At 41.0% G+C, this 17,742-nt stretch overlaps 1 long non-coding RNA gene across 1 annotated transcript in view; it reads right to left on the bottom strand.

Annotated features, from left to right (window-relative positions):
* Positions 1-1,097: 1,097 nt before the first annotated feature.
* Positions 1,098-17,742, bottom strand: part of LOC125445872 — a 36,087-nt gene continuing 19,442 nt past the window's right edge. Inside the window, exon 2 of the long non-coding RNA XR_007246341.1 lies at positions 1,098-2,667. This is a non-coding gene — a long non-coding RNA (uncharacterized LOC125445872). The remainder of the gene's footprint in view (positions 2,668-17,742) is intronic.

A 17,742-nucleotide genomic window follows, 5' to 3' on the forward strand; every position in this document is an offset into this window, starting at 1 on the left:
ATTTTCATACAGATATATCTAAATGTAAAATGTGTATGTCACTTAAAATGACTTGGGCCCTGTAGAGTGTTTCTACGGCCAAAAGGATTTCAGTCTGTGGAGTGCAACTTTCTCCCATTCCTTCTTCCATATGGCAAGTTTTTTTTTTCAAAATTGTCTTCTGTGCAAACATATATTGGGATCTGCTGAGGGGGTGAGAAATTGGTGGAAATCAGCACAACCTTCTATATGGATTCTGGTACAGTTTTTTATTTTTTTACACAAAAATTGGTGCTCAAGAGCACTGGTCAGACCACCACAACAGTGTGCTGTCAGTATGGAACCTGGCAGCCGATTCACATATTTCAGAGTGCAAATAATGGACTGGGGGTCTCAGGAATGGAAGAGAACTTATTTCTGACTGTTATAGTAGGTGGGGATCTCAGACTCAGTCTCTGTACTTCATCATGTTTGCTCTTATCAGGAGTCTGAGGAACTTGATAAGTCCAATACTAATTCTCAGGCAGCATTCTCTTGTTTTGCTTTCTGTCCGCTTCCTGGTTTAACTACCGGTGGCCAAGGCAGAAACTAGACCAGGGGTCTGCACCCTGCGGCTTTCTAGATGTTCATGGACTACAATTCACATCAGCCCCTGCCAGCATGGCCAATTGACTGTGCTGGCAGGGGCTGATGGGATTTGTAGTCCATGAACATCTGGAAAGCCGCAGGGTGCAGACCCATGAACTAGACAGAAGGGAATGTATTCTTTGTACCACAACAACCCTTGGCAGTACTTTGTATTGCACCATGGCTAAAATTACCATAAAGTAAACTTGGTGTCCAAACTGAATAATCTTAAAATGAAAGGTTGCCATCTAGTGGTAAGAGGAATAACAGATACTTGGGATGGAGACACAGATAGGTTGGTCGGCACTGCATCTGCGCCAGACTTCTCTGTTGGGTTTATAGTGTTTGACCTTTTTGTCTTCTCTTTTCCACTTGATGTGAATACAGTACAATGTGAATGGGAATACAACAGGCCACACAAACATCATGTAGAGAAAAGCTCCCAAATCAAAGCCGTTAGAGAACAAGAGCTCAGACCTTCCACAGTAATATTGCTATTAGTGCAATCAATATACATTTTATTTGTTTATTTTAGGCTTTTATAGGCCACCCTTAAACCAATAGGTTCCTGCAATGACAAATAGTGATATAAACATCAGTATCTGATACAACATTTCCGAAGACCATAAAAGATGAGGCTGCTCAGTGGAGGAAGGCAAAGGCAAATCATCTCTGAACGTCTCTTGCCTTGAAACCTCTTTCAGGAGGTGCCATAAGTTGTACATTCTCTCCCCCACCCCCCAGTTCCCTGACCCCAGACCACTTAGTGCTTTACTGGCACTCACTGGCACTTTGAATTGGGCCAGAAGGACAGGCAGCCTATGCCAATATAAGGAAGAGGTGATTCTGGTAATCTGCACCTGTCAGCAGTCTGGCAGCTGTTTTTTGAATCAATTAAAGCTTCTGAGCTGTCAAAGGCAGCCCTATGCAGCGTACACTGAAATAGCCCAGCCTATATGTGATCAGAGCATGGAGAGCCCTGGCTAGGATACATAGTGTGTGCTACCCCATTCTACAGAATAACCTAAGGAGGAAAAATGGCTCCTAATCCCCATCCTATAATTTCAGCAGGGCAAGGGGGAGGCAGAACAGGTAGGCAAAAACAGGGAGAAGCCTAGCTATCAAAGGCTAAACATGACACAGTTTGCTGGGGGATGGCTCAGATTTTTACTTAGCTGGCTCACTACCTTTTGTACAATGGAAGTGAGATCATATGCTGCATCTTTTCCCATGTGCCCAAAGTGGTCTGATATGGAAGCTCATAAGTAGAAGGGCCTCATTCACAAAAGAATCATGTTTGATTCACTAAAGAATCTCCATAATTAGTTGAGTAGAATTCAACAAAGTCTAGAGCAGAATCAATATAGGAAAGCACAGAGTAATGCAATCGGTGCAGCAATCAAAGATCCAATAGAAGTGTGTGAGAAGAAACAGCTCAAATAAATTCAAGAAGGACAGGTCTTCCGGATAACAAAAAATCCTGTTTCATTAGGAAATAAAACCCTCTTCTTCTTCTTCAGCAAAAGAGTGGTATATTTTAACAGAAGTAATGTTTCCTTTAAGGAACTGTGTAGCATTGGTTCAGCCCATGATTGCTGTTGTCTTCTTCACCCATGCCTCTTTAGAGAGCATTCCTGACTCGAGTCGATCTTTTCAAACTGGTTAGACAACTGAAATTACATAAATTCTTTGGTGAAGAAATACAACCTGGACCCACACAGTTTCAGCCTAAATCGAAATTTATACCACACATACAGAATGATATTAATGTGTTTGAGAGGTTGGCTCTCTGTGACTGAAAATGCCTGGAATGCTGCCACTTTAATGCCCAGCCCTTTATCTGCACATTAAGGGTCAGGGAAATATTAAAATCTCTAGCCAATGATAAAAACATCACTATGAAGAAAGCAGATAAAAGTGGAAGCATTGTCATACTGGATACTAAAGACTAGGTGTCCATAGACAGCTGAATAACACCAATTACTATTGGGAAATAGTACAAGGTCCCACTGAGTATCTCCTGTTGAATTGTGCCTTTGAGTTTGTAAGTCTTGGCGGGACCTGTGAAATAACAAAAAACATAGCTAATTAGGTTCCATTCTCTACAGCTGAGTTGCATTATTATCAAGCAGCTACTACATAAATATATTTCCTACTAAGAGAATAATTATTAGACATACATTATAACAACATGTACTTGATGAGAAGATATTTCTCTGCATTTATCCCAGCACTTGGGAACTTTTTGTACAAGCTGCACTTTATATGAGTATGTTTATATATGAGCTGTTATATAAATCAAACAAATTATTTTGTAAGCTTCAGCTCTTCGCTGAAATATACATACTGTATTTATTATTGTCTTTATTATTTTTACATATTTTATATCTATTTATGTGATTTTTAATAGTATTTGTACCAGATTTATATAATTAATTATGCTTCATATACAATGCTTTTTAAAAATATTACATTATAGTGCCTAATACTTGACTAGTTGATTTCTATCTGGGCAAGTATAAAAAATCTATGCCTTGCTGAAGAAACTATGCACAGCAAAATGGGGGTCATCCGGAAATTCCATCCATATTGTTACTTCACATTTTTGTTGCCTCTTCACTTACCTGGCACTTACCTGGAGTGTGTTTGAGGTTTGATTCAGTTTATGATTTGATAATCTACTATATATTTTTATAGTTTGACTTTTTTCTTAAGGGAGCTTTGATATTGCTTACCTGCTGGTTACCAGATACTTATGCATGTGCTTACATTTGTCTGTCTTCTTGTTCATGTGTTGTTCTTTATACATGACTGATTCACCTTGTTATTAAATGAGCATTTTGCATCCTATTATTAGTATTTTTTTCACTAGCTAGTAGCTTGGGTGTATTAGAACTTTTGAACATCCTACTAAAGAATTCAAACGGGTTCTGCCAAATGAAGTGGTGAGTGTACCTTCTTAAATGCACCTGCCCAACATTATAGATCAAAAATAGATCAAAATAGATACAAAATAAAACACAAACATCTTGATGCTCTTCTAGTACAGCACTTTTTAGACAATAAACACTCAGAAACAGATTTTTCCTTTTCTACTTTAATTATAGAGCCTGTTCCCATTCCAGGGCTGATGTTAAAATGACATTATTGCAGACTGAAGCCAGGTTAATTTTCCAAATGTATGAACCCCTTGGCCTCAATCAAAATTTAAAATTTTTCCTGGTTTTTATAAATATGGGAGGTACTGTCACTTTAAATAGGGAATTTCTCATATCCAGTTCTCATGTCGAGTCTTGACATTAGTTTTAAAGACTTTAAATACTTTAGCATGTATGCTTTATTATGTATTCTTGGGTTACTATGTATTCGTTGTTTCATAGGAGGATTTGTCAAGAAACCTTGAGAAACACTGTGGATCACCCATGACTATATTATTATTGTTGCCTGTAAGTGATGTCCGATGTACATTTTGCCTGTATTTTAGAGAATGTACAAACAATGTAACACATAAACTGTTACTTGGAAGCTTGGCTGCATTTATCTAGAGTTTTGTGAGGCTTATTGCTGCAGGAAATTGGTAAAATAAAAAATGTTTTCTATGTTGTATGTTTTAAAATATGCTATCAATGTAGCCCAGGGGTCTGCAACCCATGGCTGCGGAGCTGCATCTTTCATCCTTGTACTGCGGCTCCACATGGCTTGGATCCTCTCAGCCTTCTTTGGAGAGTTGCCCTAAGAGTTAATGGGAAAGAGTTCCTTACAGACCTGCGGTGGCAGCCGTGATCAGGCTGGAAGTTTACTTTTTGTTCATTCATTTTGGAACTAAAAAGAACCTCCACTTTCAGAGACAGTAAACCTCTCAATATTAGTGCCAGGAGCTAACATCAGGGGAAGGCCTTGGCCTCTATGCTGTTTTGATGCCCCTTCCAGGCAGCTGATTGACTATTGTGTGAAACTGAATGCTGAACTAGATGGACTCCTGATGTGATCTAGCTGGGCTCTTCCAACATTCTAATTCTTCTCACTTCTTTACTTCCTGCCTCCCTGTTCCAAATGGTTCTATGCAGGCTGAGATCAGAGTTCCTTTGCCTTGGCTGGAATGCAGGAATATCACCCAGTTGAGGGCCTGCTATGCTGCCTCTCTGCACTATCTTCAATCATATAGGCCATGGCTCTTGCTCAAAGGAATTCTATTATTTATATGAGGCACAGCACCTCCCCTAGAATTTCTGATGGTTCCCTAGCTTGCCTCTGTGGTTGGGCTGGTGTTGAGGCCTCTTGGTGCACCTGCCAAAGGATTAGCTAACCAGATGAAAGTTCAAACCAGGCACAAGCTTCATTTCAGTTGCGGGACTGGGGACTGTGTGTGTGTGTGTTTTGAGGGGGGCAGGGTTAACCCAAAGTCTTCACTATAGGTGCTGATAAACCTCTTATCTAGATCTCTCAGTGGGCTGGATCCAGGGATGAGTGAGTGGAAAGGAAAATATTCTTAGCACAGTTCCACTTGTGCAAGTAATAAAACAAAGGCTGCAGCAACTCCTAGTACTTTGGTATCATTTTAAACACAATAGCAGCATGCATATGGACAAATGAAACATGCAACATATGGTTTTTTTTAATTTAATTTGCTTTTGAAATTATATGAGAAGGAATGCCTTGTGCTTTGGCTTGCACATACGGAAAAGATAGTGAGGATACAATCATTTTCACACAGAGCAAACAGAGTAATTTTAGCACTTCCACAAGGAGCGTTGCTTCACAGTAAAAGCTAAAATGAACAAATGAGAATACATTATATTCCCATTCCATCTAAATTGGATTTAAAAATGAATCAAATGTTTAAATCTCTTAAGAATTTGTAGGAAAAAGGCAGTCTCACTGAATCCGGATCTAAAACATTCAGGTGACAAAGGAGGGGATGCTTATACAGTGTCCATGTGAGAAAAGCCATATTTCTGACAATTTTTCTCTGTTCTCTTGTCCTTCTGAGCATACAAATGAAACTAAAGTATTATTATAGATGCTAAAAGTCAGGTGCCAATCATAGTGTCAGTGTCCTGTTTCCTGAGATTTATGCTGGAGATTAGTAAGATGTTATTAGAACTGATTGGTGCTATCTGAATAAACTTCAAAAGAATGCTAACTGTGCCTCAGAACAATGGAATTTTAAAAAATAGTCTGTTTGAAGTGTCTAAAGAAAGTTATAAGCACATTTGATAAATCACTAATTATTATTATTATTATTATTATTATTATTATTATTATTATTATTTATACTTGTATACCGCCCTCCCCCGGAGGGCTCAGACTAACTTGTGAGGCCTACAAAATACCTTCATTTTACATTAAATTTCAATGCACCTGTGCCTGGACCCTTAGTACACCTCTGACATTTGATGTCTTCTTTAACTGCAGATGCCAGTCTCATCCCAGAATATAGAATTTTCCTGCCAAATATCATGGGTATCTCAGGAAGTGATATTCCACTTTCCTAGGAGCATCAGGTTTATAAGCAGAGATGCCAACTCAGAGGTGTAGCTGGGCCAGAGTGTGCCCGGTGTGCACTCAGGCTTCTTCGCGCCCCCCTCCCCACGGCACCCCCCCACCACTTACTTTAGGAAACCAAGCAGGCTGGAGGGTATTCTGGGAAATGTAGTTTCCACACAGGCAGGCCTGTTCTCCAGCCTGCTCGGTTTCCTAAAGTAAGTGTGGGGGGCGCGCCGCAGGGGGGCGCTGTGGAGGGAATCCACGCCTTCTGCTTTCCCAGCGCCTCTCTTTCTATGATTTTCACTTTAGGAATCGAGTGCAGAGCTAGAATAGGTTTCGGGAAGCCCAGCTCAGGTGGAAACTACATTTCCCAGAAATGTAGTTCCCACACAGGCAGGCCTATTCTGCAGCCTGCTCGGTTTCCTAAAGTAAATGGGGGGGGGGCGCGCAATGGGGGGGGCGGGAGGGATTTGCGCTCCTCACGTGACCCAAATTTGTGCACCCAGTGCGTGGCACACCCTCCCCCCTGTCCCCTGGGAGCTTCGCCACTGTGCCAACTGTGCCTTGCACTTCAGCAACCAAACTTATGCATACTTTTAGGGTGCTGGTTGCTTTAGTGTCTTGCCACACGTTTCTTCTAGCGGTTTCACAAAGCAGCTTGTCTGAACACGATGCACACACCTTGGACTTGTGCATGTTTATTTCACAACAACTCTCACTGAGTTGAATGACTCACTCCCAGATAAGTATGCATAGGATTGCAACTTTAATTAACCCGGCCAAGGATCCAAATCACAAAATGGTGGAATTATGAAACTGCCTTATATTGAGACAGACCAATGGTCCCTTGAGCTTCTGATGGGCAGCAGCAGATCTTGAGGGTCTCCAGCAGTGGACGTTCTTTCGCAATATTTGCCCCTTGAAGGCTCCCCTGACCCAAGAAAATACTTCATAATAATTGATAATTGGAAAAAATACAATTCTTTCCTCCAGTACAATGCCAGAGTATAATATAAGTCAAAAAAAGGTGCATGGAATATGGCTGTGCCAATTCAAGAGTGCCTATGGAATTATTGGTACGCTCTCACATGCCCTTCCCCATTTCCCAAACAAATTTAGAGGGCTCATTATTTTTGTCCATAAATACATCCCACAATATCTGGCTTTCAAGATAAATTTCATTTTTGTAAAAAGTACACAAAAACAGAAAAAAATAAAATGTACTTCTAAAATTGGGATTACGTTCAAATCCCCACCCACCCCAGCTATAAAATGTAACGGGTGGACTTGATCTCAGCCTAACCTACTTCACAAGTTGTTGTGTTGGGAACAAAATTGTATCTGTGGTCTCCAGGGCTGATCAGACCCTACAGCTGGGCTGGGGGCCAAGAGCCCATATTCAGCAGTGAACAGATGGAAGATCTCAGGCAACAGATCTTTAAACAAAATAAAGCTTTATTGAAATCACCAGCGTACTCTTAAGTCTCACTTATACTTCTCATTTACCCCAGCTTGCTAAGCCTTGTTGCATGCTGGGACTGCTCCAGCAGGCAGCTCTGTTGATGATGGAAAGTGAAGCTCTGCTCTGAACTCTTTTGGTCCCTTCCTTTGTAGGGCTGATGATGCCAAGGTGTGACATCTCGGCTCTTAATCATTTTTTGCTCTTCCCCTTGTGCTCCAAATGCAGATATGTTGAGTTCTTGCATAGCATCAGATGTCCCCTCATGTCATCTTTGTTACATCTTGTCAGACTCATTTGCCAGGCTCTGTCCATCTCTGCTCTTTCAAGGTTGCTTCTTGTTATCTCATAATGCTGGCTGGGGATGGGTGGGTGCGTGGGTGCGTGGGAGACTTGACTACATGGAGAGATTCAAGCACATCATGTGTGTCATACTAGAGCGGAAGAAGATGTTCTGGGACCAGAATGCTGCATCCTTGTTCTTTGACCAACTTCTCCTTTTCATATATTCTTGCAAGCATTTTCTATTTCTAAACATGGATTAGGAAATTTCAGACAAAAACTGCTGAATATGCACAATAGTCCAGGGATAGTGGCAAGTTAGGTATTTTGCTTTTGCTGAAGCTAACACTCATGCAAAAGGGCACACGTCTTAATTCTAGCCTAAACCAAACGGTGAGAGACAGAAAATGCTAATTATTTAACAATGGAATCACTAATATAAAGGGAATATGTTGGTATAGGAACACCTCAGAAAAACCATAGAATGACTGAACATTTTGGAGAACTTTAATTAATAAGGCCGCCATGAGTTGGAAGCAACTTGAAGGTACTAAACATGATTAAAACACCCAGAATATTAAAAACTTGCACTCAACAAGACTAGCAGCATTCTTCCAATATATTGTACAAAGCAGCATTGTATATTTTAATAGATGTCACAAGCCATCCTAAAACCCAGAATGTAAATTAATAACCCAAAATGAAAGCATGTGCAGCATAAAATAATCAGGTGGCTGCATGAAATAATTAAAGGCAGTATAAAATGACAAAAGGGGGGAAATGACAAAAACAGCAATCCCTCAGCCAAATGTGGGGTGAGGAGAAAGTACGTCTTGAACCTCAAAGACTCCCTGCTGGGCAAACAACCTGCCAATTGCTTGATAGCTTCTCTCCCTTTGCAGTGCCCAGTAAGCAAAAACAGGAATTTGTCAAGCACTCAGGGAACCACCAGAGCTTGCTAATGGGCTGGATTTGGCACGAGTAGAGTGCAATTTACACAACTGTACTACACATCAACTCCTTGCTCTGTTATGCCTCTTTTCTTGCTTTCCCCACTCATTTTAGCTTTTGTATAACAATTTCCCTTCCCATCATATACCACCCCCCTAAAATAAAAGCTACTGTGATATTGTGAAGGTTCAGGTCTGACACTATTTAAAAGTTAGAACGAAAATCATTAGTATGCACTGCCTGGAAATGTCCCTTAGGAAGAAAGTTGAATGGTAGGTATACAGAGCTGGAAGTGGTCCAAAGGTCATGCCACCATCTCCTCCATTCATGTAACTCTTCTGCTCCATTCAGAGGCAATCCGAGGAGATACAAAGTCAATTTTCCTGCAAGCTTTTAGAGGCTGCTGCATTATTTGGCTGCAGAAGGTTTAATGCTGAGTTCTCCTCTGCTGCAATCCTTTGGACTAAAACCGTGGTTTGTATGCTTGTTAGGAGAGACATGCAAGGTGTCACTAAGCCTTCCACTCAACCGTGCAATGAACCCCAGGCATCTGCTTGGGAAGGAGGGAGTGGGGAGTGGTGGGGGAGGAGTTGACCCTCTCTTCAACTATTACTTCTCCACTCCAGGAGTTATCTCCTAAATTAGGGGTGGCCAACCTATGGTGCTCCACATGTCCATGGACTACAGTTCCCATCAGCCCCTGCCAGCATGGCCAATTGACCATGCTGAGAGGGGCTGATGGGAATTGTAGTCCATGAACATCGCACCATAGGTTGGCCACTCCTGCCCTAAATTCACACAATGGAAGAAACTCCCTGAAGAGAAGCTGCATTGAATACAGACAGTGAAGTTGCCTTATACTGAATCATAGCATTTGTCTATCAAGGTCAGGTTGTGTACTCTGGCAGATGGTCTCAGATTTTTCCATTCCACCTGCTAGTATTTCGCAGCTCAGGGATTGAAACTAGGCTTTTCTTCATCCAAAGCAGGTGATACACTACTAAATCAAACTCCTCTCTTATCAAGGGTCAGTTTGGAGCAACAGTTTAAGCACTTCCTGGCCTGTATCTCAGCCCTAATGTGCTGCCTTCTAGCAATAACAACTAAATCTATAAGTCTTCAGAATAAGATTCTTTATTATTTTAGCAAGAGTAGCCCTTCTGTTCCCATTTGCAGTTTTTCTTTCTCTCCAACAGATGGCATAGGAACATAAAGAACTTTTTCTTTTTACTTAAAAAAGTACAGCTTTTAAAAAGCCATCATGGCTCTACTACACATATTTGTAAGGTTCCTGATTACTAGACTGCAGTCCCATCTGTCAGAGATGTTGGTACCATTCTCTTATATACTGGGCTTGTGCCCAGGCCAGCCCCACCTCCTGCACTGTTAGGCCAATGGGGGAGGGAGGTATGTTTTATAGGTTCCAGAGTATGAACTAAAAGCACACCATGCAGCCGCCATTTTGGTTAGGCTAAGCAGAGCCTGGATGAGAGGATGTCTGAGAACTTTAAATATGCCATCTTCAGTTATACCCAAAAAAGGGGGAACAGGGTATAAATGTGGTTTAATAGGCTGAAAATAGAAGCCAGCTGTGCCTTGCAACTGATAGGCTAGGCCTGCAGAGGCTTCCTGAGCAGCTGGCTAAAAATTGGTCAGGAGGACCCTGAAGCTCCATGCAGCAATATCTCTCTTTTATTGAGCTCAATTTACCATATTGCATGGGGAATGTGTCACTACAGGGTAAAAGTTCACAATATACTGTCCAACTACAAATAGCACATATATGAATGCTAATAATAGCATAATTTCCAATATAAATCTTGCCAATTTAAAGAAATTAAAAGGACATGCAGACATACTGAAATATGCTGGTGGGTAAAGAAATAATTTCAGTAAGTAACATCCACAGAAGTAGCTGTGTTCAACCACTGCAGCTAATACAACCAAGTCATGTGGCACTTTATAGACAAATGAATTTATCATGATGTGAAGCTTTCATGAGCCAGAACCAGCTTGGTTAGTTGTAGAGAATGGGACTCATAAAAGCCAAAGCTACAATTTAAATTACAACAAAATCTATGAGTCTTCCAAGTAAGAATATTTATTATTTTAGCAAGATTAGACCTTCTGTTCCCACTTGCAGTTTTTCTTACTCTCCAACAGATGGCATAGGAACATAAGAAGAGCTTTGCTGGATCGGCCCAGAGGCCCAATATGCTTTTTGCTCAGTGACCTCAAAGATAGGCACAGAGTCTCCTCTTCTGGTTGCCTTCTAGCAACTGGTATTCAGAAATACACTGCCACCAAGGTTCTATTTATCTCTTATGGTTAACAGCAGTTGCACAGACTCTAACTTTGCACTTCTCACAACTGTAGTGGCATCCAAGGAGTTCTAAACCACTTGAGAATTCTTTATAATAGTCTAACACCATGCCTGATAAATATAATTTATTACCTTCTGGATGGTATCTTTCTTTGAGATAAGTAAACACAGCTAAATGTGCTGGGCTACCTTTATTGGGACTGGCTACCTGGATAGCTCTGGCTGGTCCAATCAGGTCTGATCTCAAAAGCTAAGCAGAGTCTGTTAGTATTGTGATGGAATTCCAGGGTTACTATGCAGTGGCAGACAATGGCAAACCACCTCGCAATGTTTCTTACCTAGAAAACCCCATGAGGTCTCTGTAAGCCGTTTGCAACGACTCCACACAGTTCTTGTGCCTTGATCTGGATGGCCCAGGCTAGCTTGATCTTGGCAGATCTTTGAAGCTAAGAAGGGTCAGCCCTGGTTGGTACTTGGATGGGAGACCACCACAGAATTCCAGGGTCACTACGCAGAGGAAGCCACTGGCAAACCACCTCTCAATGTCTCTTGCCTTGAAACTTCTACAAGGTTGTCACAAGTCACCTGTGGGCATGGCATTTTTCAGTAGTATACTTCATGGCAGATTTGCAATACCTTGGTGCTCTGCCCTGTGCTGAGGGGAGATTCTCTTCGGGAGAATGCTTCTTTTATGGATGCCTTTTACTCCCTTTCAATTTCACTGCATGATAGATCCCATAATCTGTGCTATTTGTGAGAGTGGGCAAAGAGTGACCTTTTCCCCTGCTTCACATGGAAGATGAAAGAAATAGCCCTGTGTTATTTTTGCTCTGGGTTTTTTTGCTCCACTTTCGCTCCCCCACTCTATCTGCCCGATGATTCAGAGGACTTTTAAAAACTTTATTTCAACTTCAAGCATTTGTACCATATTAGATCTATTGAAATAATTATAGGTGTAATGCAGGTATATTGACAGACCAAGAAATGTTGAAATAACATGCCTCTCTCTCCTCCACTGGCAGCAGCAGCAGGAGGAAGTATATGTGTTTGAGTGGAGGGGGCAGGATGAAAGGAATATCAGTTCTAGGACATGGTCCCCTTCTTTAGTAGAGTATGGTCCAGGGAATTGCTTTGTTTCTTTCATTTGGAGGGGGATTATTTTTGGAAAGGGGATACAATATTAATATAATTATAATAACAGCAATATCAATGTAATAGTAATTTAAGGGACTTTAACAGAGCCAGCAATCTTGTGATTGTGTGACTTTAAGAGTAAGTTGATGGGTGGAGTTAAGAGAACCAGGAAAAGCAGACCCACAGCAGCCAGTGAGGGGCCTCCTCGCGGGTAGATAGTGAAATGGGAGGAGACCCCCATACAACCCACTGTGCAGCGAAGAGACCTGAGGTAAGCATTCCATGCAAAATGTCCCTTTGAGTCTGCAAGAGCAGGCTTTTAGATGTACCCTTTGCACTGTTTTTGTACAAAGAACATGAGTGAAGCCAGACTCAAAAAGAAAAAGCTAGGTAGAGATCGGGGTATTTTTAAAATTTGTTTGCACAGTTCAAGTGTAGTCCTGAGTTTTCCAGAGAGTTCTGAAAATATTCTGTTTAAGCATGAAAATGTCTTGCTTCTGTTGTGCTGTTTTGATAACACAAAATTATATATATTAACAGCTTCCTGTCTGCATAGCCAAACCAAACAATTAAACAAGGCTTTATTTTCATGCTTATTTTGTTCAGTGGTAGAAAGGTTTGAGGGCAGCTCTAACAAGATCATTTTTTTCCAGAGAGGCAAGAAAATCAGAGACATATGTTGTCTTTGCTAATATCCAAATTGCTTCTCTGAATAGCTGTGACCACAGCCAAGTTGAATCAGTTATTATCATTCACACATTAAACTTTTTTAGTCAGGGTTGTGTAATGGTCACAGTGCCAAACAAGAGGCTGCTCTGCTCTGCTCTGGTGCCAGACAAGAGGCTGCTCTGCTTTACTCTTTTTCATCTGTTGTGGCCCCATATTGCTTTGGTTTCTCCCAATTTCCATACACAATTTTACACCTTTAGTTTTCACTTCTTGTTTTGATCTGTCTGTTTCTTCCTTTCTTTGGTTTGTTTGACACCACTGCTTCTGGAAGCTGATTTTGAGTTGCATTTTTCCTCATGTGTAATGTTTCTGTGGTCCCACCCACTCCCATCTGCATCCATCCCACTTTTCAATGCTTAGACTGTCATTATTGTCATACTCTCCTCCCCCCTGTCCTGAAGATGGGTGATTGATTTTTTTTAAGATACTAAAATAGCAATGTATCAATATACAATTGCAGGTTTGCTGAGTTCCCAGCTTTCACTTAGAAAATAAAAGCAAGTCCTTAACAGATAAAAGTAAGTCCCTTCCGTGCAGATATATAAGCGGAAAAAATGTACTTTTACGAAGGATGAACCTAGAGACTTACTTTAAAAAACTGAAATCTAGGAATTTAGATAGAAAATAAACTCATCCCACCACTATAAAATGCAGTGGGAGGGCATACGTGCAGAAGAACTGTTCTTAAATTAATTCCAATAATTGATCATTGGCTGAAAAAAACCTCAGAAGTCAAGTGGGTGGAAAAGTTCTAGAATCTGGTAGATCCAAGTCTGAATCTCTGTTCTACCACAGAAAGACACTTGGTGATTCTGAGCCAGTTAGCTCTCAGCCCGACCTACCACACATGGTTGTCATTTGGAGAAAAATGAAAAAAGTAAGAAAATCAGGATACAGATATTTAAAGAAATTGAAGCTATTTTATTTAATTTGCTGCCTACTGCCTTTGTCTGATGTGCTATAATGCAATTTCATGGGGACTGTTTCAATCATAGTTTCAGCAAGTAACTGTGTTTGTGATAGAACAGCTAGAGAAAAGTTCAGTACCACTTTAGAGACCAACAAGAATCTGATGACAGGAACTTTGCCTCATACCCTGAAAATCTTGTTGGTCTCAATATAGTTGTTTTAGTTGTACTGTGTCTTCCTTTATTATAGGTCATTTTGAACATATATTATTTGGATAAGTGGGATTAAAATAACATGAATAAATAAATAATGTCGAAGAATGCTACAGAAAAGCAAAGAGTTTTCTCTAAAGAGATGAATGCCTGTTGTTCAGCTTAGAGGAAGTAGTTCTTCCTGGTGAGTCATGTGGTTTCTATTCATAAACATAAACAGTAATCATATCTTTTGAAATAAATTATAGGTCCTAGTCAGGGAAAAGAGGTATCTGTATACATAACCATAAAGATGAATGCAAGGAACTGAAAGCATAACGGTGGAGGAAAGTAATGTCAAGTTGTGATGGACTTAGGACTGTCCCGTTGAGTCTTCAAGGCAAGAGATGTTCAGAGGTGGTGTGCCATGGCCTACCTAGCAGTTCTAAAAGCCATTGCCTGTTTAGCTTCCAAGATCTGGTGAGATTAGGCTAGACTGGTCATCCATGTCAGGGCAAAGCATAATATTCTTTTTAAAAGGCAGAACTAGGTAACTTTAAAAAAACAACACCACCTGACTTTAATCAAAGACTGCACAGTCTGTCCACTAGATGTCTCTGTGTGGTTATTTCACAAGTAGAGGCTCAGGAACTACCCATAAAGGCATTGTAAGACAGCAATTGCCAGTGAAAGGCTGTCTCTTTAAACCTATGCAGATGCTGTATCATTTGTTTGCTCTGTGAGATACTTTAAGGCCATAGCCCAAACTGAGTTTATTGGAAATATTTACTCTCTTATCTCAGCATTTGAGCTTTTGAGGTGGCTTCTAAATTTATTTAATATAACTGTCAAACCAGTTCGCACAAAAGGGACGAGTAGGAACTATTTATATCAGAAAAAAGCAGCATAAATCATAGCAGCAGTAAAACTACACTAACACTTGTCCAAGGAAAGGAAAACTACCTACACAAAAAAATATTTAAATGTTTTAACCTGACAACTAAAGTACCTTAGGACGGGCACCAGGCAGACAGCTGTTCGGAGGGGTCCACAACAGAAAAACCTTTCACTGGTTACTATCCCTCTTATTTTCAAAGAGACCAAGAACTCTGGAGAAGATCTTAACAGGTAAGTTTGTATGGAAGTAGCCTGCCTTTAAGTGCTTCAAGACAGAAGATGACTTCTGGTTAAACTGTTGCTCTCCAACCTTTCTCTCTGACCAGTTTCTGGGCTGCGTAGGGTGAGGGAGACACTCAGACATGAAAGCTAGCATGTCACAGTAGCTAACATTGTGTTCTGGGGAGCCCCTAATTGAAATGACACCTCACCCTCAAGTTCACCAGGTAGACAAATAACTTTTTCCTAGCTTTGACCCATAATCTGCAATATGATTGAGAATACTGACATTATTTATTTATTTATTTAATTTATTTCTCAGTCTTACAGACCGCCCAACCCCCGAAGGGCTCTGGGCGGTGAACAACATAGAGTAACAGTTACATACTAGACTGTAAATAATTTAAGTTAAAATGCAGCAATTAAGAACAAATAATAACAGCGATGCCCGCAACAATTTCTATTAAACTCTCCCAGAAGGGGAGAAAAAGGGTGGGCCCATAGATGGTAATGGACCCAAAATGCAGGAGGCGGCGGGGGCACTTAATCAGTGGCTGGACACTCCAAAGGCCCGGCAGAACAACTCCGTCTTACAGGCCCTGCGGAACTCACCAAGATCCAGCAGGGCCTGGACAGCTGGAGGAAGAGTGTTCCACCAGGCAGGGGCCAGGGCTGTAAAAGTCCTGGCCCGCGTGGAGGCCAGCCGCATCATGGAGGGGCCAGGGACTACCAGCAAATTGGCCTCTGCTAAACGCAGAGGCATAGCAGGGACATATGGGGTAATGACTGTTGAGATTATGTACGTGGGCACTTAAAACAGACTATTAAGAGGTAAATATTATTACAGCATTGGGGAGGGTTGGGGAGCAAATGGTTCATCAGACCAGAGAGGTATATTATAGCAAGAGCATGGTTTCTATCCTCCAGATGGCACCTGGAAATTCTCCTGAAGTTACAATTGATCACAGACATCAGTTTCACTGGAGAAATTGCCGGCTTCAGAGAGGCAGACGCTCTGATAATTAGAGTTTAGGAGAACAGAAATCCTAGAGAAACAGCTGAGCTCCCTCCCCTCCCCAAACTTGAAATATTTCCTAAGATGGAGTTGGCAACTACAAAAGTTTCATGGACTCAGGCCCCTTCCGTACATGGAGAATAATGAACTTTCAAAATTGTTTGCAAGCAGATTTTGCTATTACAACAGTAAAACCCAGCTTCAATGCGCATTGAAAGTGGATTGAAAGTGAATTATTCTGCATGTGTGGAAGGGGCCTCAGTTGTACAGATCCAGCCTTGGGCTAATTCTGTTTTAGAACTTTGTCTTGCTGCTTTGATGTGTGATGAGTAACATGTACAATAGTACCAGCAGAGGAAAAAATCATCTCTGGGTGTTTTAGTCTTGGGCCTAGTAGTTGTTATAACTAGCAGATGAGGTAGTAAACCTGATTAGTTCAGAATTACATCCTTCAAAGTCCATTATAACTCTTTTTAAGGTTACACTAGTAAGGTGCAGGAGGGAAAGGGACCAGTGTTTTAGTCCTGTGTTATCCTGTTTGTTTACTCAGAGCATTTTTAGCCTGCCTTCCTTGGTGATCAGACTCAATAGCTACAAATCTATTAAACCCAAATATATAACTAAAAATTAACTTGCTGTTAAAATACGAGCCCTACCTAACCTTGCTCTTCTTTATAAATGGTGACCAGAACATCAAAATACACATAAAACACATCTGCCACAGACAACACATCTAATTTGGCCTTCAGATGGGAAGAAGATTGACAGTTAGCTTGCCATATGCAATTTCAAGCTGTGGAAAGACTGTCTCAGGGCTGCATGACATTTGGAAAGAGACAGGCAAAGGGACCTTGTCTGTTTTGTTAAGGTTACTAAAGTGTACTAGTCATTATTGCCTTACTGGACATGCCGTTGCAGGTGGCTGTACATTATTTTCTTGTGATTTGTCTGCTGATAGTTTTGTGCTACATCTATATGCAAGGTATCAGTCAATATTCAGAGAGGTCAGCATGGTTTCAGCCCCCTCTACCCAAAAGCTTCTCTTCTTGTATTTCACATTGTCTAAAGGTATTAGACAGGGCAAATCTGGGCCAAAAGGATGTGAGAAGGGCCTCCACCTTTCCACCAATGACTGGACAAGGGAAAAGCCTTTGCTGTGCCTGCTGCCAAAATCACAAAGGCGGGTTAGGCCACGAAAAGAATGTAGGTAATCTTGCTACTTTATGGTTAATAGGTCTGCTGCTACTTTTTTCTCCAAGCTGCAATTCCTGTAAAAAGAGAACACACACACACTCGCCCCGTGCTGCACAACGGCTAAAAAAGAAACCTGATGTGGGTTCAAATTTAAGGTAAAGGTTACAACTTGGTAAAAGCTGTCAGTGTAAATCAAAGCTGACCTGCCCAACTGTCACTGCAAATCAAAATGGGGAAAACAGCCCAGAATTAAATTAACAGCCCATCATGCCACTCAACGCTGAATTAACCATTCAGAATTAAATCAACAATTCCCCATCACACCACTGTCCATACTAAGGTTAAC

The sequence above is a fragment of the Sphaerodactylus townsendi genome, linkage group LG01, assembly GCF_021028975.2.
Source record: "Sphaerodactylus townsendi isolate TG3544 linkage group LG01, MPM_Stown_v2.3, whole genome shotgun sequence".
Lineage (NCBI taxonomy): Eukaryota > Metazoa > Chordata > Lepidosauria > Squamata > Sphaerodactylidae > Sphaerodactylus > Sphaerodactylus townsendi.